The sequence below is a fragment of the Mus musculus genome, chromosome 8 (genome assembly GCF_000001635.26).
Source record: "Mus musculus strain C57BL/6J chromosome 8, GRCm38.p6 C57BL/6J".
Taxonomy (NCBI): domain Eukaryota; kingdom Metazoa; phylum Chordata; class Mammalia; order Rodentia; family Muridae; genus Mus; species Mus musculus.
Window position 1 is genome coordinate 50,384,676 of NC_000074.6, and position 25,220 is coordinate 50,409,895.

The 25,220-nt window shown below is 36.4% G+C and overlaps 2 long non-coding RNA genes across 2 annotated transcripts in view; one reads left to right on the top strand and one right to left on the bottom strand.

Moving 5' to 3' along the window:
• 1700019L22Rik overlaps nt 1-25,220 on the bottom strand; it is a 799,537-nt gene that overhangs the window by 266,779 nt on the left and 507,538 nt on the right. The window lies entirely within an intron of this gene.
• Gm2516 (predicted gene 2516) overlaps nt 1-25,220 on the top strand; it is a 47,978-nt gene that overhangs the window by 16,564 nt on the left and 6,194 nt on the right. The window contains exons 3-5 of the long non-coding RNA NR_046067.1: nt 1,345-1,513; nt 8,135-8,317; nt 12,859-13,044. This is a non-coding gene — a long non-coding RNA (predicted gene 2516). The remainder of the gene's footprint in view (nt 1-1,344; nt 1,514-8,134; nt 8,318-12,858; nt 13,045-25,220) is intronic.

Here is a 25,220-nt window from a genome sequence, read left to right on the forward strand (position 1 = left end):
ATGACTCATAGAGCAGAACATTAGATGACCACCTTCTCTCCCTTATTTGAAACTGAAACTACCTCATAAAGATCTAACTAAATTAGAGAATGCATGTTCCTTATTTTAATAGAGAGATAAGGAAATGTGGGAGTTATGCAGAAGTCAGTTTTGGCTGGAAAGGTTAAAGTCTCCCATTTAAACTCATTTAATATAAATGTGTGGGGTGATGTGAACTGAAGGACTTAGACAGGATGGTAGAAAAGTATTTTATAAATAAACCATGAATGTCACACAGACAGAACTAACAGCACTTTGGATTGTGATATGTAGTACAATTACAGCACAATAAAGATTAAAAATAGACAATGCTCATGTGTTAGAAAGATAGTGAAGCCGGGTATGGTGGCACACGCCTTTAATTCCAGCAGTTGAGAGGCAGAGTCAGGCGGATTTATGAGTTCAAGGCCAGCCTGGTCTACAAAGTGAGTTCCAGGACAGCCAGGGCTACAGAGAAACCCTGCCTCCAAAAACCAAAAAAAAAAAAAAAAAAAAAAAAAAAAGAAAGACAGACAGACAGACAGACAGTGAAGACATTTAAAAACCACAGTTAGAGGTGAGGAATGACTTATTTGGTAACCTGACTTACATACAAGCATGAGGACTCGAATTTGATCCTCATAGGTCACATTTTAAAAGTCTGGAATCATGGAGAGTTATTCTATTCCCTGAGCTGGTGAGCAGAAACAGGCAGAACCTGGAGGTAACTGGCTGATTTTCAGGAGAGAGAGAGAGAGAGAGGAGAGAGAGAGAGAGAGAGAGAGAGAGAGAGAGAGAGAGAGAGAGAGAGAGAGGAGGGGGGAGGAGGCAGCAAGGAGGGGCTACAAGAGAGAAACAGGAACAGAGACAGAGAGATTGAAAAGATCTCACCTCAACGGTTAGATGAGTGGCTGCCAAGAAATGGCACCCAAGCTTACCCTACGCAAATTACATACACAAGCTTGTGCACACACATGCATATGCACACGCACATACATACATACTCAATTGTTAAAATTAAACATAGAGGGATGTCTTATTTTTGACTGTTGTCCTCATGTTATATAATGATTATCTTTGTAATAGAATATACTAAGTGCTGACCTTAAAAGAGAATCCATGACGTTATTTGATCTTAACCGTCCTTCTGTGTTCATCATTCTCATCCGTGGCATGTCTTCACAGAGGCCCGAGTACTAGCTTTTATGAACCTCTGACTTAGGTCAGTTACAGCTGGGAATCTGAGCCTCGGTGAGCACACAGGGAAATCACCCTTCTGAGGACTGTCTGTTCTCTACCTCAGAGCCCAACCACATTCTCTTACAGGAGAGAAAACTGCCTAATGGCACCCATGTGAGTGCACTGCTCTGAAGTTGCTGAAGTATGAAATACAGCATTTTCCTTGCCTGGTAGCCATTCCATCAATTGTCTTATAATAAAAGATAGCTACTTCCACGTAAACCTAAGGAAAGGAATTGGCAGAGAGTCAAGGAAGGTGAGCAGGCTCTGGGGGTCAAAGTCAGGGAAGCCATCTAGGTTAGGTGGGAGTGGGTGGGTGCATGGAGGAGCACACTCATGGAAGCAGGGGGAGGGGCATGGGATAAGGGGCTTCTGAAGAGCCTAACCTTTGAAATGTAAATAAATAAAATACCCAATTAAAAAAGGCATAAACAAAGGCCAAAAAGGCATTTCCTTCTATTTATGTATTCAGAATTATCATGACCCTGACCATGGAAAGTTTTTGCTTATCGATTTGTAATAGGTTGAGAAAAAAAGAGCAAGATACTAAAATATAGTTTTCAATTGTACCTGTTAAATGTACTGATACATTAAAATGTGTGAAAATATAGAAACCTTTAAAATGTGCAAAGTCTACATGAACATGATACATATCTGAGCACACACAGTGTAGTAGAAACAATACCACCTTGCAGAAGCACTTCTATTTATTTTTTTATTAGATGTTTTCTTTATTTACATTTCAAATGTTATCACCTTTCCTGGTTTCCCCTCCTAAGACCCCTATCCCCTCCCACCTCCCCCTGCTCTACAACCCACCCACTCCTGCTTCCTGTTCCTGGCATTCCCCTATACTGGGGCACAGAACCTTCAGAGGACAAAGGGCCTGTCCTCACATTGATGACTGCCTAGTCCTCTGCTACATATGCAGCTGGAGCCACAAGTTCCACTATGTGTTTTCTTTGGTTGGTGGTTTAGTCTCTGGGAGCTCTGGGGGTACTGGTTAATTCATATTGTTGCAGAAGCACTTTTAAAGATTTGTGAGCTTCTCTCTCTCTCTCTCTCTCTCTCTCTCTCTCTCTCTCTTTCTTTTTAATTGCTGTAGATTTGAATTGATGACAATTTACCTGGGGCCAAGCAGAGTGTTGACTACACATGATTGATGATTGATCTCTGCCAATGTATTTTTTTTTTTTTTTGACTTGAGATAGATGTAAACCTCTCTGAAGTCATCTAAGTTACATGCAAAGTCATTCCAATCACAAACAAACAGCTCAGGCCGAAGTGTTTTGGTTTTTGTTTTGGTTTTTGTTTTGTTTTGTTTTTATATTACTTCTGTCCACATTTGCCAGCCCCACTGTTTTATTGCTTGAGGCATGGAAATAGCTGTCCACCGCACACCCACTTTTAGTGCCTCTCGAAAGATTCTCATCAAAGGAAATGGAAATGAGGCCACACTGAGGGGCTGTGACTAGGATCAGCTCGCCATGGTTTCATGCACACGCTATTCGAGTCATTTTGCAGGCTGTACTTTCGCATCCAGAATAGCATGCCCTAACTATTGCAATTCCCATTTCAAGATGCACAGCTGTTAGAGTAAAGTCTGTTAGGAAGGCATGATAGCTCTCTCTGCTTCTCCAGAGAGACCTGCCTCATTCTCTGGATGTATCTCTTAAAAAAAAAATTTGGAAAGTACCAGACTTCTTGCCTGCTACACGTTATGCATTGCCTTAGCATCCTTAAACAATGCATTGATTAACCAGTGAAAGTCCTGTGCTCACACATACACACACACACACACACACACACACACACACACACACACACACCACACACCACACACCACATACATGCACACACACAACACATACAAGATGCACACACACACACACACCATACCTGCAAGTGTGTGCAGGTACATGTGCGAGCATTCGTGCACATAACACACACACACATACACACACACACACACATTGGCGATCAGATTATGTCCATATGATGTGGTTTCTTCCAAAAGTTACCTGCTTCTAGAATAAGCCAGATAGTGACCCCACAGAACAGCAAACAGCACCTGATTTCAAATGACAGAGACTGCTGTGAATGAACTAGAATCCAATAAAGTCCTGAAAAATGTAAAGTTTGGTAGTGCAGCAAAGGCTAAAAGCTCTCCCTAGTTTGACAGATTTCCCAGTGATTGTGAGAAATGAAGCCACATAAGCTGCAAGTCAAGGGTGTACGCGGAGTCACAGCGGCTGTGGAGTTGCTGAGGAAGAGAATAGGAAAGTTTGGAGGACATTAAATTATGGCAGTGTGGGTGGCCACAGTGGGAGTGAATGAAGTCGAGCTTTTAGTACTCAAGGCCTGTGAGAAGTCTCTGAGAGTAAATGCCCCTGCTGCCACAAAACCAAGCTTGACAACCCCAGTTCCATTTCCAGAAACGCCATGGTGGAGGGAGAAGGCCATTTTCCACAAGGTGTCCTATGATCTCCACACTCGTCCTTAGCAGACAAACAGCAACACGCCCCCGCTCCCTCCCACACACAAATGTACAGATAAAAATAAAAGAGTTAAACTAAGTTAGGAAGTTATAGTTTAAGTGGAACTCGGTGTGATTGGTGGTCAAAAATAAAAACAAAACAAAACAAAACAAAACAACAACACCAGCACAATAGAGAGACAAACAGAAAGAAATAACACAGTGCACTCTTACATGAGCTGAGAACTGAGGAAGCCTTTGAGCTACAGCCCATCTTCATCTTGAATGGACAATGACGGCCTGCTCCAGCATATATAAACTTATAGATATGCCTAGGAATGCCTCACAAGGCTCACGGAAGAGGAAACTCCTGCTGTACCAAATCAATACATTGAAATGACGTGGTATGACCCAAATCTTGTACCATCACTGTAAATCTGTATATTTAATTTTTTCATTCAATTTCTAAACATAAATTTAGTTTATTAAGTGTGATATTGTATAAGATAACTCATAAGAGAAGGTCAGCATTTATTTCTACTAATGACAATTTCAAACTTTTTCTGACATATTGCTTAGTAGTCTGTGTTTATGTATTTGGAAATCTTAATTTTACTCCTATCAGGTACACCTGTGAAGGTATTTCTAATTTGAATTTTTTTGTTTTTTGTTTTTTTTTTTCTAAGAAAATGGTACATTCAACTATTCTTCTGATGTCCAGTAACTCAAACATTTTCAGAAAAATTACAGTAAACTTAATTTTAAATTTTATTTAAAAAGATAAAAAAGTCTCTATTTAGTGCTACATTCTCAAAATAAATCATTAAGAGTCTATATTGAATATGTCCACAGAGTCTAATGGTTTGGTTTTTTTGTTTTTTGTGTTTTGTTTTTTGTTTTTTTTGTTTGTTTGGTTTTTTTGTTTTTGTTTTGTTTTTCGAGATAGAGTTTCTCTGTGTAGCCCTGGCTGTGTTGGAACTCATTTTGTAGACCAGGCTGGTCTCAAACTCAAAAATCTGCTTGCCTCTGCCTCCCGAGTGCTGGGATTAAAGGCGTGCACCACCACACCCAGCTTTTTTTTTTTTTTTTTTTCTATATATACCACAAGAGGACCCTTGCATGAAGCCTTGGAGGGTCCTTTAAATTGATTCTTTTCTAGTTGAAGTGGGAATTAATGCTATTTAGAATAAATGCTTTTCACTCAGCACTCTGTATTTGTTTTTAAAGTGGAGTCATCACCGTGAGATAAATATTGCCCAAATTTGCCATTTTACAATCACCTGCACAAATATCTTTTCGAGTATTTAAAGCTATATGGTTTCCCTTTTCATTTAAATTCATTTGTACCTGCTTGTTTCATGGGCCTCTTTTAGACATAGAATTGTTCTAAATGGCTCAAGTCTGACTTACATGATTTTCTTCTCAGAGATAGGGAGAATTCAAAACACCATTGTACAAATCACTCTTTGGTTATAAGTAAAACATGAAAACATTCAATTTACTTTTAATGTGTCAAGCCTTTAACCTTTAAACACACAAAGATGGGCATTCCATTTTACTACTAAGCAGCAAACTTAATTTTAATCAGTGAGTAAAACACTTCTATGGCTTAACAAAGTGTGTGTGTGTGTGTATGTGTGTGTGTGTGTGTGTGTGTGTGTGTGTGCTTGTGTTGACATTGACATTTATGTCCATTTTTCCTCACCTTATTCATTGAGGAAAGGTCCCTCCCTGAAGCCAGAACTGACAAATTCTACAGAGTTTACTATCTACTATCTTGCTTGTAGCCTATGCTTCCAGATGTTGTTAATACAGATAATTACGAGGCAGCTTGGTAATTTAGATGGATTCTGCAAATCTGAACTCTGGTCCTCCTACTTGTAAGACAAGCAATGTGTCACCGAGCTAACCACAGCTTCAAGGAATATTTACAGGTCTAAAACATTACCCTAACCAGGACACCCAAAAAAGGTATAGTAAGGCAATGTATATAAACAAAAAAGCTTGCTAATTTTGCTAAGACACTGCCATATGGATTTTTGAAGTGGCTATACAAGTTTGCACTCCCACCAGTATGGAGGAGTGTTTCCCTTTCTCTGCATCCTCACCTGCATGAGCTGTCACTTCTGTTTTTGATCAAAGACATTCTGACAGGTGTAAAATGGAATCTCAGAGTCATTTTAATTTGCATTTCCCTGATGGCTAAAGATGCTGAACATTTTTTAAGCACTTCTCAGCCATTTGAGATCCCTCTGTTGAGAGTTCTCTGTACCTCATTTTTAATTGAATTACTTGGTTTGTTGAAATATAGGTTTTTTTTGTTGTTGTTGTTTTTTGTTTTGTTTTGTTTTGTTTTTAATTCTCCTAACTATGGTAGCAGGGCTGTCTCTGACTCTGTTGTCTGCTTTTGGGACCCTTTTGTTCTACTGGGTTGTCTTGCCTAGCCTTAATAGAAGAGGAGGTAACTAGCTTTACTCCAAATTGATATGCCTTGGTTGACTGATATTCTTGGGAAACCTGCTCTTGTCTGAAGAGAAACAGAGGAAGAGTGGACTGGGGAGGAGAGAGAAGAGGAGGTGTTGTGGGTAGGGATGGGGAAAAGAGGAGGAAGGGGAAACTGCAGTTGTGATGTAAAATAAATGAATGAATGAATGAATGAATGAATATAAATAAATAAATAAATAAAATTAACAACAGCAACAAGGACAACAAAAAAACCCCTTTGGCTTCTCATCTAATTAAACAAAAGTTTCATATCATACAATCTCTAAAGTTCTACAAGTAGAGAAATTGCTTTTAAAAATATATCCTATATTTAGACATAAATATTTATAACTCCATGAGTATGTAAATGTTATATAGGAGGGTATTTTTACCAGGCTATAATCTGCATTTCATTAAGGTGTTCAGAAAACTTTTTGTTTAAAATATACGTGATCAATGATGTAGGAAAAGTTCTGAATTTATAACTAACGTTACAATTTTAAATAATATATTTTAAAATGTAACTGACTATTTATGAAATTATGAATGTTCAGAACCACTGATGTGGCTCATGGTCTTTTAAACCAGACAGATTAGAAACAGATTGACTTGGGATTGGAATATTTTTATAATTTGGGGTTTCTAGCCAGCCAAATTACGGCAGGGTACCTCTGTACTATACAGTATGATTTTAAACTCCTCCTAATGTCAGTTATCACTTCATCCATTTATCAGATAATAACCCAATCAGAATTGGGTGTTTAAAGGACTCATTCAAGCCCTGCAGCAGATACAGGAATAAACAATGAAAATTCTTATATATCATCCTCTTTGGATGTCAGGAAGAAATGTGAATCTCTTAAATTGAAGAATTTTCATCATTTATAAATATGTGAAATCCTGTGTGATATCTAGCTTCTGCCCTCAGACCAGGTGAATACACACACACACACACACACACACACACACTGTTATATAAAAATATATATACTCTGTTAGTTTCAATTCTCAGGGGGAAGAATTACCTTTTTTTTTTTTTTTTTTTTTTTTGATTGAGAAGTCACACTGACTGTTTTCTTATAGCATTTTGAATACATATGCTAGAGCATATGTGTATGAGGTCAGGAGTCACGTGAATAGGATTGATAAATAACTATGCACCTGATACAAACTAAAAGCACTCTGTTTCTCAATGGATTTCTGAATGACTAATACTCCTCAGTAAGAAAATTTCAGTGTTCAGTACTTGTTCAGGTAAGTTTCTTCAAATAGATTAAAGGAGCTGGACTGTAGCAATGAACTTGGCTTTGCTGAGAAACAATCAGAGGGATAATGTGAAATTAATCTCAGCACACTAGGCTTAAATGACAGTTTTCTAGGTTATAAAACGAGCAGATTTGGAAGAGATAGCGATAGATCTTTGCTACAGGACCTCAGGATCTTCAGATACAACTCCAGAATTCTTTTCTTTTTTCCAATCTGTGATATCTTGAGAGCAAAACCACCTGTCTGTGTCTGTCTGTGTGTCTGTCTGTCTATTCTTCCATCTCTCCACCAATCCATGCATCCATGCATCTACCCATCCCCCCACCCACCTCTCTCTCTCTCTCTCTCTCTCTCTCTCTCTCTCTCTCTCTCTCTCAGCAGTGTTTCACAGTTTCAGGCTAGGTTTAATCAATATTGCTTACAAATTGACTGTGCTTTCTAAAGTCTCTTATTCTTTCCATGAAAGACTCAGTTAGACTCTTGCTCCCATAGGATGTTTACATAGTACTTAAGCACAGCAACAGGGATTAAATTGACCCTGTACACCTAGTGATTGAAAAGAGTCAAATTTTTTAATATTTCTGGCAGTTAATTCTGACTTTTGAACACTTTGAAATATAAGAACTCACTTCAGTTTCTTTTCTTTTGCAGAAGAGCTGAGCAGTGAAGTCTTAACTCCCTCAGCTAATGTGTTTCTTTCTTCAAAACATGAACTTCACTTCTTTCTAATTGGTGTTTCTTTTCATGGCTGGCACTCTCTGTGGCTTTTTGACTCACACAGATTATTATGTGAGAAGAAGACATACGTTTAAACTGTTGGAGTAAAGAAAGCAGGTAATTTTTTTTTTAAATACAGAGTTAATTAGAAAATTATTCAGGAGTAGAGTATTACTCACTTATGTTATTGGCATCTCTAAAGTAGTTTAAGAGATGGCAAAATTTCCTTTGAAAAGCAAAGTGAGAAAACAGTCAAATATAAATTGCATTTTGGTAATTATTTTCACTCAAATAGTCATTTTAAAAGATGTCATTTGGAGAACAAATAGTAAGCACAATAATCACCAAATTATGTGTCACACAAAGTCAACAGACTTTGGATAGCACGAGGGGGTCAGCAGAGAGTCATTTCCATTTAGTTTAAGTTTGTGTATTGAACTTCACTTCTGAGCACAAAGCAGGCAAAGTATTGTCTACCCCGGAGCTCTGTTCCAATTTCCACCCACCCAGTTGCCATGGCTAGCTGATTTGCCCTCTGATTAAGAAAAGAAAGAAAACTGCTACACAATTCTCAGGGTGGAAGACATTTGAAAACATTCTTTTGTGTAGTTCCTGACCATTATTCATGATCTGTCTTGTTTGTTTCTTTCCTCAACAGCTTTTAAAAATAAACTCATCATTTCTCTCTGTGAGACATTGAAACTTGTTAGACTTTAGATTTTTTTTTAATTTTTTGCATTAAAAACTACCAACAAGATTTGGAGAGGAAATCAATCTTCACGGCCAACATTATGAATGTTGTATCACGTCAAATGTCAAAAGATTTACAGTGAGATTTGCTCTTTAAAACCAAAATCTCAAACACAGAAATCCTAAAGAGGATTTTTGGAAAGCATATCTTTTCATTTTTTATATTAATACAATTACATCATTGTCCTCCTTATTTTCCTCCCCCTCCATCCTCACATATATCCTTTCTTGCTCAATTTCAAACTCATGGACCATATTTAAATCGTGTTATTGCATATATGGATGTGAGTGAGGATTTTTAGTGCAACATTATTTACTGATAGAGATAATCTCAAGAATTTTAACATCAGAAAATCCCTTAGCCCTCGTATTAATTTCTTATTGTTCTGAAACACATCCATTTCACTCTGCTTGCTTTAGTGATAGATTTTAATCCAAAATTTTGCTCATATTTTTTGTGGTTTATTTTGTTTTGATCCTTTTGGTCCCAAATATTATAATTTACATTTGGGATCAACTCCACTATGAGCCCTTTTGAAGGATCTGTGGTTTTGACATGAATAGTGTCACTATGCCCTTTGGGCTATTCCTGTCCCTATTTAACTTTATAAGATACTGCCTGTGTTCAGTAGTACTCTGGTAAGCTCTGGTCACAATTTTCTCTCAAGTAGACTGTGGACTATTCTCTGCAGCCTCAGTGAATCACAAAGTGCTTACAGTTAAGGAAGGACAGACCACCAGCTGGAAACACTGTTAGAATAATGTACATCATATAGATGATGCCTAAGTACTGCTTCTACAGTCTAGCCCCTTTAAAAATCAACAGCAAATCATCATGATTGTTAATTCTGGTCCCTTTCTTGTGAGAATGGCAATTATCCTATTCTGTCAACTTTATAGGACATTGATTTTCGAACAGTGAGAAGAACCAGAGGAATATGCTTAAAAAAAAAAAAACATAATTGAGGCTTCTACTACCAGCTCTATACTCTTTGTAGATTTATGTTCTTTATTTTATGTGTATTTTGCCTGATTGTTTATATGTGCAATAGATATACTCCTGGTGCCTGTCCAGGTTAGAAGAAGACACCAGATTCGGGATTAACAGCCAATTTTGGACTACTAGTGGTGCTGTGAACAGAACTGAAGAGCTCTGTGACAGCGACGTGCACTTTCCACCTTTGAGTCATCTCTCAGAGCCATCATCTTAAAACTAAAGTAGCAGCTTTGAACATGTTTCTTCTTTAAAATGCTCCAAACAGCATTATAAAAGTGTTGTCTGCCTCTACAAGATTGTATTATTTTCTCTTTGTAGGATAAAATCATTAATTAGCATCTCACAATCAAATGTACATAAGGACAATTATATCAATATGGAGCTTATAACTAATACACAGGGAACATAAAAGAGTGAATTATGGTTCTTAAACTACATATGGTATGCCTATAAGAATGAATGCTATCAGATTCTATTTTGAAGGTAATGAAAAATAGATTGTAACAGTTTAGTATATGTGTGGATTCTGCTAAGTAATCAAGATTAAAACAAACAAAAGACATCCTTTAAGAACTAGGGAGATAGTTCAATATGTGAAGCACCAGTCGTGCAAGCATGAGGTCCTGAGTTCAAATCTCTGGGATCCAGTTGAGCCTAGCGACTGGTCTGTGTTTCCAGTGTCCATCATATGAAATGGAAAACAGAGACACAGAGAACTTCCAGAAGCCCGTGGGGCAGGTTTACTGACCCACGCAGTGGTGAGCAACAGAGTCCTTGGCCAGCAATGACATAGAAGGTTGTCCTCTGACCTCCATGGTGACATGCTTGAGCCTCATTCATACACAGGAATTTGCATAGACCTTGCACATACAGAAAAGGAACCCTTAAACTTTACAAAGAAATAAATTCATTAACTGAATGAAATGATTATGTTTTTAAATGCAACTCAAGAATTACTTCTTCTCAGTTGAAAATCATTTTGAGTATTTATTTCAGAAAGTGGTCTCCATGTGAGCAACAATCATGTTACCCAGAACTTGTTAGAAATGCACACTTTTTAGTTTTACTGTGAGACAGTGAAAAAAACAAAAAAAACAAAAAACTTGGATCGTTGAGAGTTGAGAAATGATCTGTCTCTCATCAAGCCTTCCAGCAACTTTGATTCATATTAAAATTTTAGAACAACTGTTTTAGTACTGTGGAAATATAAAAATCTATACTACAATGCTCTGCTTAGAAATTTTGTTTGATCACAGAATCTTAATTCAACACATTTCCATCCTCCATTCTTCTGCCGCCCTTCATTTTCTTCAGGGATCTGTGAAGTCTTGAAAGACGGGGACAGGGACAGATCACTTCTTATAGTTGACATCTGAATCTCAAGATCATTATTACTTAGAAATAACCTTTTTGAATTTTATTTTGACTTCTAAAATTATGTGTTTTTAATGTCTTTTCACCATATGATAGGAATGTGTTCTTTTCAGCAGCTGTGTCTGCATTTTCAATTGCTCTCTACAGCGTGTGATTTGCAAAGGAGGAGGGATAGTAGGTGTGCATCACATGACTTCATACACTTTGTGTAAGATAAAGCAGAGGGGACATGCAAATCTATCAGAACATCTCCAGTCCAGAGTATCTATCACGCTCACATTTTAAAAATTTTCTAATGATATATTTATTCTAATTTATTCAATTGTACCTAGAAGCTCCTTAGCACTTATTATTACCCTGTATTTTGAAATTCTTATTGTATTTAATGCATTCATTTTGCATTTGTTTGTTGAGATCTACTCTAACACACATGTACAATTCAGAGGACAGCTGCTGGGAGTTGGTTCTGACCTTCTACCAGGTAATCTTGAATGATTGAGTTCACACCCTCAATGGCAACGGAAAGCATCTTTGTTCTGTGATCCATGTCATCTTATTCACGTTTGCAAACTTTTTGAAATGATTGAAACATTCACATTAAAAAGCAAATATTAATATAACACCTAAATTAAACTTTTTACATTTAGTTTGCAAAATGAAAACAAGGCCCACCTTAATCCAGACTGTCTCCAATCTATTAACATTTATTCTTATGTATAAAGGTCTTATATTAAAGACATCATATTTACTACTGAGTAGAGTGTAGGTCTGTGTGAATGTGTACTACTCTGGTATATAACTGGGAAGAGACGGAAGAACAAATACATCATTGGATATATGCATTTCTCCTATACAATTGTTAAAGGTATTTCAGGACATAGGAAGTCAGTTTTCAATAGAGCTTAAGCATTTGAACTGTAGCCATGTTTAAGCCTCCCACTTGAGACTGCATTAATAATGTATAGCATATTATGTAACTCTACTCAATCTTTGTCCTTTTTCAGCTTGGTATAAATGCTTTCGATATTTACTCTTGAAAGTATACAATGGATGTTTTGTTGATCTAGAGAGTATATTGTTGTGACAGAACAGGCTGAGTGTAGTGAAGTTCTAGTTCTCAATAAGGCTTCACAATAAAGAAACTGAAAAGTTTGGGTAGGGTTAGTATTTGGTCTCTCACCTCATTGAAATTATATTGTAATTCATTAGAGATTATTTCCATGATAATATGACCATATTTCAGTGCTAATGAAAAGTTTGGCATTTAAGATATATGCATATCTTCAAATACATTCTTCTAAAGAGAGCTTCATCAATATATGATTATTGTTATACTTAAACTAGCACTATAAAAGCCTCCCAATCTTATCAAATTGGATTGAAAGTCAAATTAATGTTTGTTAGTTCTTTTGGCTTTTAAAATCCTTACTATATTCAAACCACCCGTGTTTCTCAACCTGAACTATCTGGGAACAATTCATAGAGTAATTTCCTATATCGGCTTCCAGATAAGGTCACAGTCATAATCAATAAACAGTTTCCCCACACAGTTCTACACTTGACTCAAGAGATGGAGACTGAAGAAGACAGTATGAAGAAAACCAGATGAAGGAACTTTAACCAAACATCTGCCACACTACAATGGAATCTATGTACAATGTAGAAAAAGTCATTTTAAAAGGCCAAATTATCAAGTGGACAGTAGAAATGGACTGCAAAGAAGGTAAGTAAAACTTCTTGGAGAGATTTTTTTTCCTTGTTGGCCCTAGACCCTAAGACAAATATAGGTTATTGTTTGTTTGAATGAGTATATATAAGATATTACTAAGCTATTATACACATACATAATAAATTACCATAAACTTAAACACATTAATGTATCATGTAATTTGATTCTTTAAATTTAGGACATCCTTTACACAGTATCTATATGATAAACTTCTTCCAAATTATAGCACAAGCAATTAGATCTTTAATAAAAATAAATGGGGTTTTGTAAGCAAGCCAGTTTAACATTATATATCATAAATACACATGTGTATATTTATTAGTTCTTCAATAATACCAGCAATTTTTAAATCATTTATTATAATCTACTAAAATTGTATATTTGTAGGTAATTTTATGACATTTTATAAATCATTTAAAAGTATCCTTAAGAAAAATATCCTCTTGCAAAGAATACAGTATATTTTTAATATAGGCTTGAATAATATGTTTTTCACAGTGGAGTTATGGTGCTTTATATAGGACAAATAAGCTTGGGTTTTAACCCAACTCAAATGCCTGAGTTTTTAGAAAGGCATTCAATTGATGTACTGCAACACAGTTATGTGTGCACATTGTTATCTCATTATTTACTGTAATTGGCTTTATGTCTTGATGATGCTGGCATAGATCAGTTACCATAGAGATACTTTCAGGGTTTTAAGAAGAGAAGTGAGTTTAATCTCTGTGCATTACTTTGGTGACATACCAATATTATTAGAAAAGAATTAAATTAATACTGTTGACCAAATAACATGTGACATTCTTATACCTTAGGGGAAAAGTTAATCTTGTAAATGTTTAGGGTGGGATGATAAATCTCATAGCAGTCTGTTATGCCTGACATTTTTTTTTTTTTAATTTTGGTAAGTAAAGGAAAAATCCAAAAGACAGATTATCTTTTCTATGTCTCAAATTCAACCAAAACTCATATAAATATTCTCTAAATTAATCCCAGACTTTCTGATGCAGACATTTTCACAAGGCACATGCAAACTCCAGCCTCCATAATGGCTTTGTACAACAGACACAGGAGGTATCACTGAAGATGGGCTGAGGAGGGTTCATAGTAGTGTGACAAGAACATTTGCATGACTTCCTGTTGATCATATATTTGGCACATACAGGGTGTTTGGTGTGTGTATATTGAATGCCAAGAGAGAAAAAGATGAACCCACCCAGTCTGAGTGTTGGGTTACCAGGGCATTGCTATCATGGATCTCAACAAAGAATGACAGTCACTGTCTCTTGATATATTTGAGAGCACCTGTCACAGAATATGCAGACTGTAGAATCCTAGCTTCTTGAAGATCCCGTTAGAAAATTGCTCAGGAGACTGTGCAACTGGCTTAGAGTGAATTTGTGTATAATTTGTGGAGGCCTATATTTACTGATATTCTTTCGCTGAAGAAAGTTGAATAAGTTAGCACTAAATAAGTGACAGGGAAAATTTACTTCCTTGATTCACACATTATATTGGTAGAGGTCCTTCTTGTTCTCTGTGACAAGTTTCGCACACTGCAAATCCACCATCTTCCTGGACATGACACTTTAGTCACTCCTCCTCCAAATCCTTTGTCTACTCATTCTATTTGCCATATGCTATGAGGCTCTCACTGAAACCATACCAATGACTTTTCAATCTGTAAAAAATAAATGCTCCTTATAATAGGCTGTAGTCATGTCTCCTTGAATCACTGGGATGGGATCATTGCATTTGGCAACAAATAAATACTCCATTGGCTTAAAGTTTACTAGAGCAAAGTAACAACCTAACTGAGGGCATACTGTGTCTAAGGCATTAACTGACAGACTATAAAACATGTATGCATTGCTTCCATGGTGTTTCCCCCATGCTGTAATTTGTGTGTTCTGAGGTTACTTATTTAATGCATAGGATGATGGTTACTATTGATTTGTTTGATCCTCATAGTACAGTTCTATGACTGACAAAAGTTAAGGTTTGAAATACAGTTTAATTTATTTCCATTTGTTTCTTTTTAAATATATACTTCAAGCAGGAACATATATTTACAGAAGCTTGTGATCAATACCATAAGTTTTTCTTTAGTATTTTGTTTGTTTGCTTGTATGTGTTACGAGCATGCATTTTAAAGGGAGCCAGTGAAACAGGTTAACATTGTGGATCTGGAAAAGAATCTTTGCTTATAAAACCAGATAACAAAGAAGCATGGGTAAATACGTTAGCTGATGAAATTTTGGGTGATTCTCTAAGAGATTTTTATATAGTCTGTCTGTTACCTAATCATCAGGTGCTAAAATGAATGCCAAAAGTAAGGTATGAAGGAGCAAGCTGCTACTAGGTCAGTGTGGGAATAAGGAAATACCCTGGGAAGTGATGTTGCTGGCGCTGCACATGGTGCAAGGTCCAGATCCTCAGACATGTTCTCTCAGCTGAAGACCTCAAATCTCATGGGAAGCCCAATGGTTTCAATAGGTATGGAAAACTCTAACAGAAATATAGATGTAGGTCCAACTTAATAATGTTCATTATCTACAGCATAATCACAAAGTCAGACATCTCCAGTAATTTGATCATTACTTCTCCATCAAGGCTAAGATCTAACACCATGTTCTTTCTCAGTGCCCCACAATATCAAAGAATATAAATGGATCTATAAAGAAATGGATATATTGTGTCCTCTGGCAAGGTCAAGTGTTCTTAGGTGAACAGTTTTTCTGCAACACCAGCTATTTTGTTTAGATTCTTGCATCTAGGGCTTATTCTATGTGTCTTTGTTTTCTGCCTTCAGTTGACATCCATATTTAAAGGACTCTCTCATAGAAAATATTATTGGCACCCTCTTGAACTTCAGGCTCCAAATCAAGAAGTCTGATTATCTGGCAGTCCTGTTTATCATTATTGTAATTTCTTTAACTTCTAAATATTTTTCTAATTTTCAAATTATGTTCTCTAGGAGGCATTCAGGGGTAAACTTGAATAGAGATATGTAACCAGTAATGGCATTTGAGCACACATGTCTTATCTCACTAGTACATCAACAACATTTCTACATGTTGAATCACCATTTGAATCTAGAACTCTTTCAGAAGCACAAATTAGAAGCCAACAAAGAGTGTCAAACAACTCTCCTTCAAGGCAGGACAATTCATTCACACAAAAAATGTAAAAACCAACTTGTATAAGGTTGTTTCCCAAGAAGGAGTGGATGGACTATCCAGTGACTACCCCACCCAGGGATCCATCCCATAATCAGCCACTAAACCCAGACACTATTCCATATGCCAGCAAGATTTTGATGAAGGGACTCTGGTATAGCTGCTTCGTATGAGGCTGTGCCAGTGCCTGGCAAATACAGAAGTGGATGCTCATAGTCATCCATAGGATGGAACACAGGGCCCCCAATTGAGAAGCTAGAGAAAGCACCCAAGGAGCTAAAGGAGTCTGCAACCGCATAGGTGGGACAACAATATGAACTAACCAGTAACCCCAGAGCTTGTGTCTCTAGCTGCATATGTAGCAGAAGATGGCCTAGTCGTCCATCACTGGGAAGAAAGGCCCCTTGGTATTGCAAACTTTGTATGTCCCAGTCCAGGGGAATGCCAGGGCCAAGAAGCAGGAGTGGGTGAGTAGGAGAGCAGGGCAGGGAGGGTGTATAGGGAACTTTCAGGATAGCATTTGAAATTTGAAATGTATATAAAGAAAATATCTAAAAAAAAGAAAAAAAATCTATATCAATCAAAAAAAGTTTTTTTTTCATCTGCTCCAGTACTATATCTAAACAGGATTAGGACCAAATATTGTGCTGAGATCTTGTCTGTGTAAATTAAATCCTTGAATTCAGTTAGTTAGTAACAAGTTATGCTTACTTAATTCAGCTAATACATGGTTATCTACTTCCTGTTTACATTTAAAATCTGAACTGACCTGACTATCCTCCAATTGTTTGCCAACAACCTCTATTTGGCTGAAGGGCTTCTGGACTGCATGGTTGGCTAAAATTTGGAGAAATCTCCATGCTTTCACCAACTGATGAGAATGTTTATGGAAAAGAGTCTGTGATCGTCAAATATGACATTAAAAGTTATCTGTTAGACATGCCAAGCAGGAAAAACATGCAGGTGTTCTGATGCGCATGGCCTCATTCTGGCAAATGACAGTATAAACCCATATTCATCAGCGGGATATCATCAGGACTTTACGTGAACTCCATGAATATCAGAGTACAGTATGCAAACTAGTACTTTTCTCTAGATATATAATAGTAAGGAAATACTTCTTTGTGATATGTATGATGAACTTCATAGTATCTTAATTTTAATGTTCTTATAACTATGTTTGGTAGATATAAATAGAAGTTTAATTTACATTTATTATCTACTGTTTGGTTGTTTTTTGAGAAAATGTCATGCAATTGTTCCATTGATTTGTTATAACTTGCATGAAAGCTATTATTATTGGCCAGTGTAAGATTAGGCACTGAGTTTGGTGGCTAGCCAACCAAGTACATGTAAATTCTTTCTAACAATATCTATGTCCTGTTATCTCAGATCAGCTTAACCTGATATTGTCCAACTGGGGGTGGGGTCTATAACCTCTCTCTCCCAGGGTAACTCATAAATCATTTCCAACCAGCTTGAGAGAGAAAAAAAAAATCATAGACTTCTTTAGAAAGTGAACCACATAATGATTGTATCTCCCTGCTCTATAGCACCTTGCAGTTTACAAAGCATTTTCATGGCCATTATCTCACGTAATGTACTGCTTGCAAGCCTCTGGCTTCCTGGGAATTCTATTATCCAAATCTCTCAACGGCGACTTTCCAGTGCTATATGTTTCACAAGCCTTGTTGGGTTTTCTTCTATCTTGCCTTTCTCCATCAATTTTATATTCCCGAAGTGTTATGGCTGTCCTCTCTAATCTTAAAAATTTATCTCTCCTCTCCTTCTCACTGCACCCAGCACAGTAGACAGTCAATCTATATTGGTTGATGGTTTTCTCTCAATCTGACTACCTACTTATCAGGGAAATCTTTCTGGAATTAGGCATCCTCTTCTATGTCTGGGGTAGAATTTTTTCACTTTTCATTAAATAGTGCCCAATGTCCCGTGAAGACATTTTGGCTCTTGTTTTTTCTTAAATTGCCAATCCCCTATTTGTGATTTACATTTTCTGAAGCAGGTAATTGCTTCTTAACAATATCTATGCTTTTTTTCTTTATTTTATGCACAGCTTATAACAAGCCTTTCTGAAATATTTATCTGCATTGCTAAAGTATGATTGGCTTATAATTTATGTTATAGAAAAATTCTGTGCAGATATATATTTTCCCATTCAAACAAGTTTTATTGAGTGTTTGAGAATAATATGGAAGGAAGCTAGTGGTAAGGATTTTCAATCATTGACATATATTAAAGGAAAAGATTTTTCCAAAAGAACTATAATACCAAAAATAACTAACTAAATCTCATAAAGGACACTATAAATAGATCTGTAAGTTTCAATTAAGAAAGCATATTTCATTTTACATAATAAGCTTAATATCAATTAGAAAGTTTTATGAAGTTTTAAATTATATGTGACAATTTTTGTGTGTGATGTTATGCATGGCATTTTCTCTAGTATATATGATTGTGCTCATAAGTGTGTGCACATATATTTGCAGCTGAGTATGCATGCATGTAAGTTTAAGTAGAGCCCAGAGTTTGATATCAGATGTCTCTTACTAATATACTTGCTCCAATTTACTTTTTGATCCAGAGTATCTCAGCAAACCCAGAGATCATCAGTTCTTCTAGGTTGGCTGACCACACTGCCTCAGAGATCCACCTGACTCTGCCAGTTAGGGCTCAGCTCCTGGCATAAACATTTAAACAAGGAGTTGTATTCCGTGTAAGAACAAAGTAAGCTATAAAATATTAGTGGGGCAGGGAACATCGTGAAAATGTAGTATGGTATGTACCGTCCTTTGTTGTGTATAAATAAGGGGGAGAGATGATTCCTATACGTATCCCAGTGTAGTCAGAAGACATGTAAAATTGTATAGAGTTGGAATTCTGCTGCATTGAGGCCTAATATTCTGTTCAAGGAAATGGCAGGGCTCTGGTTCCCTATGGGAGGATGGGATTTTATATGCATAATTCAACTTACCTGGTCATTCAGTTAGAGTCATTTTATTCAGAGATGTGGCAAACACAGGGAAACAATGATGACGCAGAAAACAGAGAATGTTCATTTTAAATATTTCTAGCCAGCTTTCAACAGTTTCAAAGACTACCATCACCAATAAACATAATTTTCATCTGAACCACTTCTTCCCTATTACTGAAAAGCAGCTTGCTGAAATTTTAAGAGACAAAGAAAATTAGCCTGCTTTCCTCTGCATCTCAGCTAGTTTACTTGTGATAGTTAACCAGAGTTCATACCTATTTAACATCTTATGATTGAACAGAAACGCAAACTATACATTCCAGTGGCAAATGAGCCTTTTGAAAAATGGGTTGCAGAGAATATAACATAGACACTTCTGCCCATCATGAATGTGCAGGGAAAGTCATAAGTATGTGAAAATTGAAATGCTTTGGTATGTAATTTTACTACTTTAGGCTACAGACAGTTGGCCAAAAGCCAGTTTCTAAATAAATATTCATTGTTCTTCCCTAAGGGCACTCCCAACACATTTACTAATAAGGATGTTGTATAGTAGTGCATGCCAAAGGTCAGAGTCTAATGAAATTACCCTTTCATATTTGGATCTTTCTGAAGAAGAGATAACACAATTAAAAATGTGTATTTTTTTTTTTTGGCTAGATGAATTGAAACAGTCTTCAGCGTGTCAAAACAAATATGCTAATTAGTCCATAGTTGAGTTTAAAGTTGTTGATGAAGCTTTAAATTGTGTAGGACTAACTCTAATTATAAAGGCCAGTATTCCCTAGAATATATTTACTTCTATGTGGATGATTTGATTACAAAGCTATTTGAAAATTAATTCCTAAATGCTTTCTTGAAATTTTGTACTTGACAAATAATCTTATACTGACAATCTCAGACTTCGGAATTAGTTCCACGCACATTTTATTTTGTTCTTTCTTGTTTTACGGCCATACTTATTCTCCATGAATTTGACAGGAATTTAGTAATAAAATCTCTTTGGTCCCTCAATTCATGGATGTTAATGAGAGGGGATCTGGAAGCTGACTGAAAAGTGGAACACACTTAATGAACACCCCAGAATGCACATGCTGCTCTTCAGTACTAGCTAATACACTTTAAAGCCACAAAGTTTTTTTTTTTTTTTGAAGTATGACATTCTAGGACACAACTGTATCCTTCTGCAAAATTTTCTTTGGCAATTCCATCCAAGATAATACCCTACCTTGACTGACTCATTGACTGGACCACAAATCTGTTTCTACCCAATTGTTCATACAATCTATTTCAAGTAATGCATTTGGGGTTTGCCTGTATGTAATTCCAGAAATTGTATTTCCATTTTATTATGTAGAATAATACATGAGGATTTCAATAGGAGTTATTTCTCATTATACATAAAGGCATCATTGCTTGAGCATAATAATAAAACTTTATTTTGTATAAGAAATATTCAATATATGTAGTGTCTTCTTAAAAATATGTATATATGTGTAGATCAGGTTGGACTCGAACTCCTGATTCTCCTGGCTCTACCTAGGATTTGGCTTCAGCATATCCTACTGACAGAGGGTCAAGAAATTGAACAGAAATATATAGCAGTGGGAGATGGAAAACTGGGAATAGCCACTAGAAATTCCCAGATGCCTGGGAAGTGAGAGGCTCCAAGGACCCAATGAGGATGACTCTAGCCAAAATTCCCAACAAAAGGGAGATAGAACCTGTAGAGACCATATCCATTGGATAGGCATGGCCGAGGGTTAAGGGACAGGACCACCCACCTATCTCAAAAATTTTAACTCAGAATTGTTCCTGTCTAAAGGAAATGCAGGGACAAAAACTGGACCAGAGACAGAAGGAAAGGCCATCTAGAGACCACCCCATACCTAGGGATCCATTCCTTCTGCAGACACCAAACCCAGACACTATTGCTGATGCCAAGAAGTGCTTGCTGACAGAAGAATGGTATAGCTGTTCCCTGAGATTCTCTGCCAGCATTTGACCAATACAGATGTAGATACTCACAGACAACCATTGGACCAAGCAGATCTCAATGAAAGAGTAAGGGGAAAGACTGAAGGAGTTGAAGTGGATGGAAACCCCATAGAAGAGCAACAATATCAACTACCCAGACCACCAAGAGCTCCCAGGGACTAAATAAATAACCAAAGATTATACATGGAGGGACCCATGGCTCCAGCTACATATATAGCAGAGGTTTGCTTTATCTAACATCAATGTTAAAGCAGTGAATCAGAAGTGGGTGGGTGGGTGAGGGAGGGAGAGCACCCTCATATAGGCAAAAGGGATAGGGGATTACAGAAGAGAAACCAGGAAGGCAGACAACATTTGAAATGTAAATAAATTATAAAAACCAATAAAATAAATACATTTTAAATATATATATATATACATATGTATGTATGTATGTATGTATGTATGTATATATGAAGCTCAATGGATATGAGCGGTTATTCAGATCTCCTGAAGGCCTGAGTTGAAGTCCATAGTGCCAATGTAAAAAGAGCACAGAGGCCTAAGCTTTTATCCCTGGCATCAACACTTTTGAAGATAAATGTATAATTCATCTCATAGATACACTTGTCTTTACAGAAAACTCAAAGTCCTTGAACATAGGTCTAAAGTTTTCTAGTTACTGGAGAATTACATTTGAGAAATTTCAACACTGAAAAATCATAGAGACATTATAGTCAATGGTTTTTGTTTGGTTGGATTTTTCTCTTCCAGATGGCAATTAATTTTCTTTTGGTTAATCAAATGTAAAAAGGATAAAGGACATATTTTTGTAAAGTGATTCATATGAAAAATTAACATTTTTCTTGTAAAGAATGTTGCCTCCATACACATATTTCCATTAGCTAGTAGAGATATACAATATTTATAAAACAATTCAGATTTTCATTCTATGTATCTTTTCTTTCTAGGCAGTTTGCCAAGGTGTAGACACATAACTATGACTGTTCTCCTAATGTTAGTTTCTCCTAGGTCATTATTGTACTTATGAATGGAATGTTAGAATTATATGAAGTTTATATTTCCATTTGAGAGAAAGAGAGTAAATGCCTAAATCTTTGCTTTCTTTTCTATTATTTTATTCACTGCAGTCTTTGAGAATATACTATGGAGAGATAGATGTATTCAGAATTGTATCTCTGGATGCTGCCATGTATACTGAATTACCCAAGCTCTTCTGATGTTACATATGAGGTCTCTTCTTCATACCTTTAGGTTGCATGTCCCTGCTAGGCAGTATACATAAAAGATCTTGGTGTCCAGGGTATAAAACATGGGAAGATACTGATACCAAGAAGAGGTGCAAAAGGGGGATTAATAAAAGATGGAGATTTTGATCTTGGACATTCAAAAGAGAATCTAATTTTCTTACTCTATAGCTGGACAAAAGAAAGAGTAGGAGGACAATTGAAATTGTCTTTGCTTCCTCAATAGGATAAGCACTTTAAAGTATAAGGGATCAAGGTTCAAATAATAGTAATGGGGATCTTCTGAGATTATCTTAATAAAACCTGTTCTTTAGGCACAAAGGAGCTTCTAGTTTGTTAACGAAGAAAAATAGGTACATGACCTGATGAATATACAGTACATATATTAAGAAAATGATGGATTCTGAAGATCCAGAATCCTTCTTTCAATAGATGGTCTCCTAAGGGACTACTGAGAACCTTGATAGATATGAACATGACCCTACCCAAGCATAATAGAGAGTATTTCTAGTATTATACACCTACAGCTTTACTTGCACCATGGCTAACATTGGTAGGTTCAGCATAAAGGTGGCAATGGTAGGTGGATCTCTATGAAATTAAGGGCATCCTGGTCCACACAGAGTTCCAGGCTATATATTGAGGCTATCTCATAAGAAGGGGAAAGAAAACAAAGTCTGCAGAACAAATAATAAAATACCGTTTAGAACCTAATTCTATTAGTTCACTTCTGGGAATTCGTCCAAAGGGAATAATAGAGGATGTGCATATCTACAAAGGTGCTCATTATGGCATTACCACTAATAGAGAAAAATAGAAAACAAGGTAATTGTTCAGTTCTGGTACATGTATAGCATTAAATGTAGAATGTGATAGCATTATACTGAACCACATGCAAGGAAATTGAAGCCATATTGTAAAGCAAAATTTAAAAAAAGCAATAAATTCATATTACCAAGTATAGCAAAAATGTTTTAATCTAATAATCTGAAACATAGTGCTGTAACATCATAAATCTCTCAGTGCTAACATGATGCTATAGGTATTAAGTTTGACATAGGACCTCCTCAGAAAAAGACTGTATAAAATTGACATCATACTATCCCTGTTTCTCTCTGTCTTTCTGTCTCTTTGTCTCTCTATCTCTGTATCTGTCTTACCTCTGTATCTGTCTCTGTCTGTGTATGTGTGTGTACACATGTGTACATGGGGGTATATATATATATATATATATATATATATATATATATATATATATACACATGGAAACACACATAGAATATACAACATATAAATAAATATTTAAGTGTAGGACTCATCCTAAAATATTTTATTATTTATGTTTAAATATTCAAATACCTTTCTCCTAACATATTTATCATGTATATTTAAATATTCTAAAATAAAAAAAAAACAGGCATTCTAAATACTCCATTTTGATGCACTTCAGGTTAAAGGATAGTCAGAAAGATTCAATTTCTCAAGTGGAAACAAATAGCACCTCCCACAGACTAGGATAACTGTAAGATAGGTCTAGTGAGGATTCATTGCTAGAGGTGGATGCAGAGTATGTACATGCCTTCGGAGTTCAGAAGTACTGTCACCTCTGAGACCAGCAGAGGCACAGGTAGGGCAATGATTGAATGAACACAAAAGATGGTTGATTAGGTAATATGCTTCATGAGGAATGAGAACACACAAGAGGAGAGAGAGCTATGGATATAACTAACTGGTCTCCCTCCTCTGCTGCTGAATGATCATCTGTTAGGTCTTCTTACTCATCCATCTGAAAGAGGACAAAGGTCCAGTAAGCACTGTGGTTTCTATGATAGCAAAGAAGATCGACAATGGTCAATTTAAAAGAAACAGTATTGAGTGTAACTGCTGAGTTGTAATATCATTTTTAAGCAAAATGAATACATCATAAAGACTCTAGTAAATCACAGAGAAGTAGTGTCAGTGGTCATCTCAAAGAGTGTTACAACTGGATTGTAGGAAAATGTCATTTGCCTTTCTAGCATTCATGCCTAAGTCACTAACTCCCTTTGGTGCTATGCCTATAATAAACAATTTACTGTTAAAATTGAAGCTTATTCATTTTTATTTTATGTTGGATATATGAATGAAAAATCTCTCCTAGTGATAGCTTTACCCATAGTTTAGTGCTTTACTCAATGTTCTTCAAGATGCTGCTTCTGTCAAGGAACAGGCATGCAACATATAAACACACCACTCTCTCTTGCTCTCTCTCTCTCTCTCTCTCTCTCTCTCTCTCTCTCTCTCTCTCTCTCTCTCTTGCTCTCTCTCTCTCTTGCTCTCTCTCTCACTCACTCCCTCTCCTCTCTTCCTCTCCCTATCCCTCTCTCTATCCTTCTCTCTCTCCCTCTCCCTTCCCCTTTCCCTGCCCCTCCTCCCTCTCTCATATGCACCCAGCCACTAGATAGAGAGTAAGAATCTTTAAAATGCTCATCCCTAAACTGATTATATATTTAATACTTTTAGAAAATGTATCAGAAAAATTATGAGAACAACAGAGAGTGAATGACTTTATAGAAACATGCTTTCCAGACTCCGCAGGGTCAATGCACATGTGAACTCACAGAGACAGCAAGTATAAGACTTCCTTAAGATCAAGCCAGACAAAATCCCAGATAAAGGAGTGAAGATTGGTTGGATGTCCCATACCTAAAGAGTGAATGCCATTCCATTGCTGAGTGGAGAAAAGTATTTGTTTATTATTTTCCCCAGTAGAAA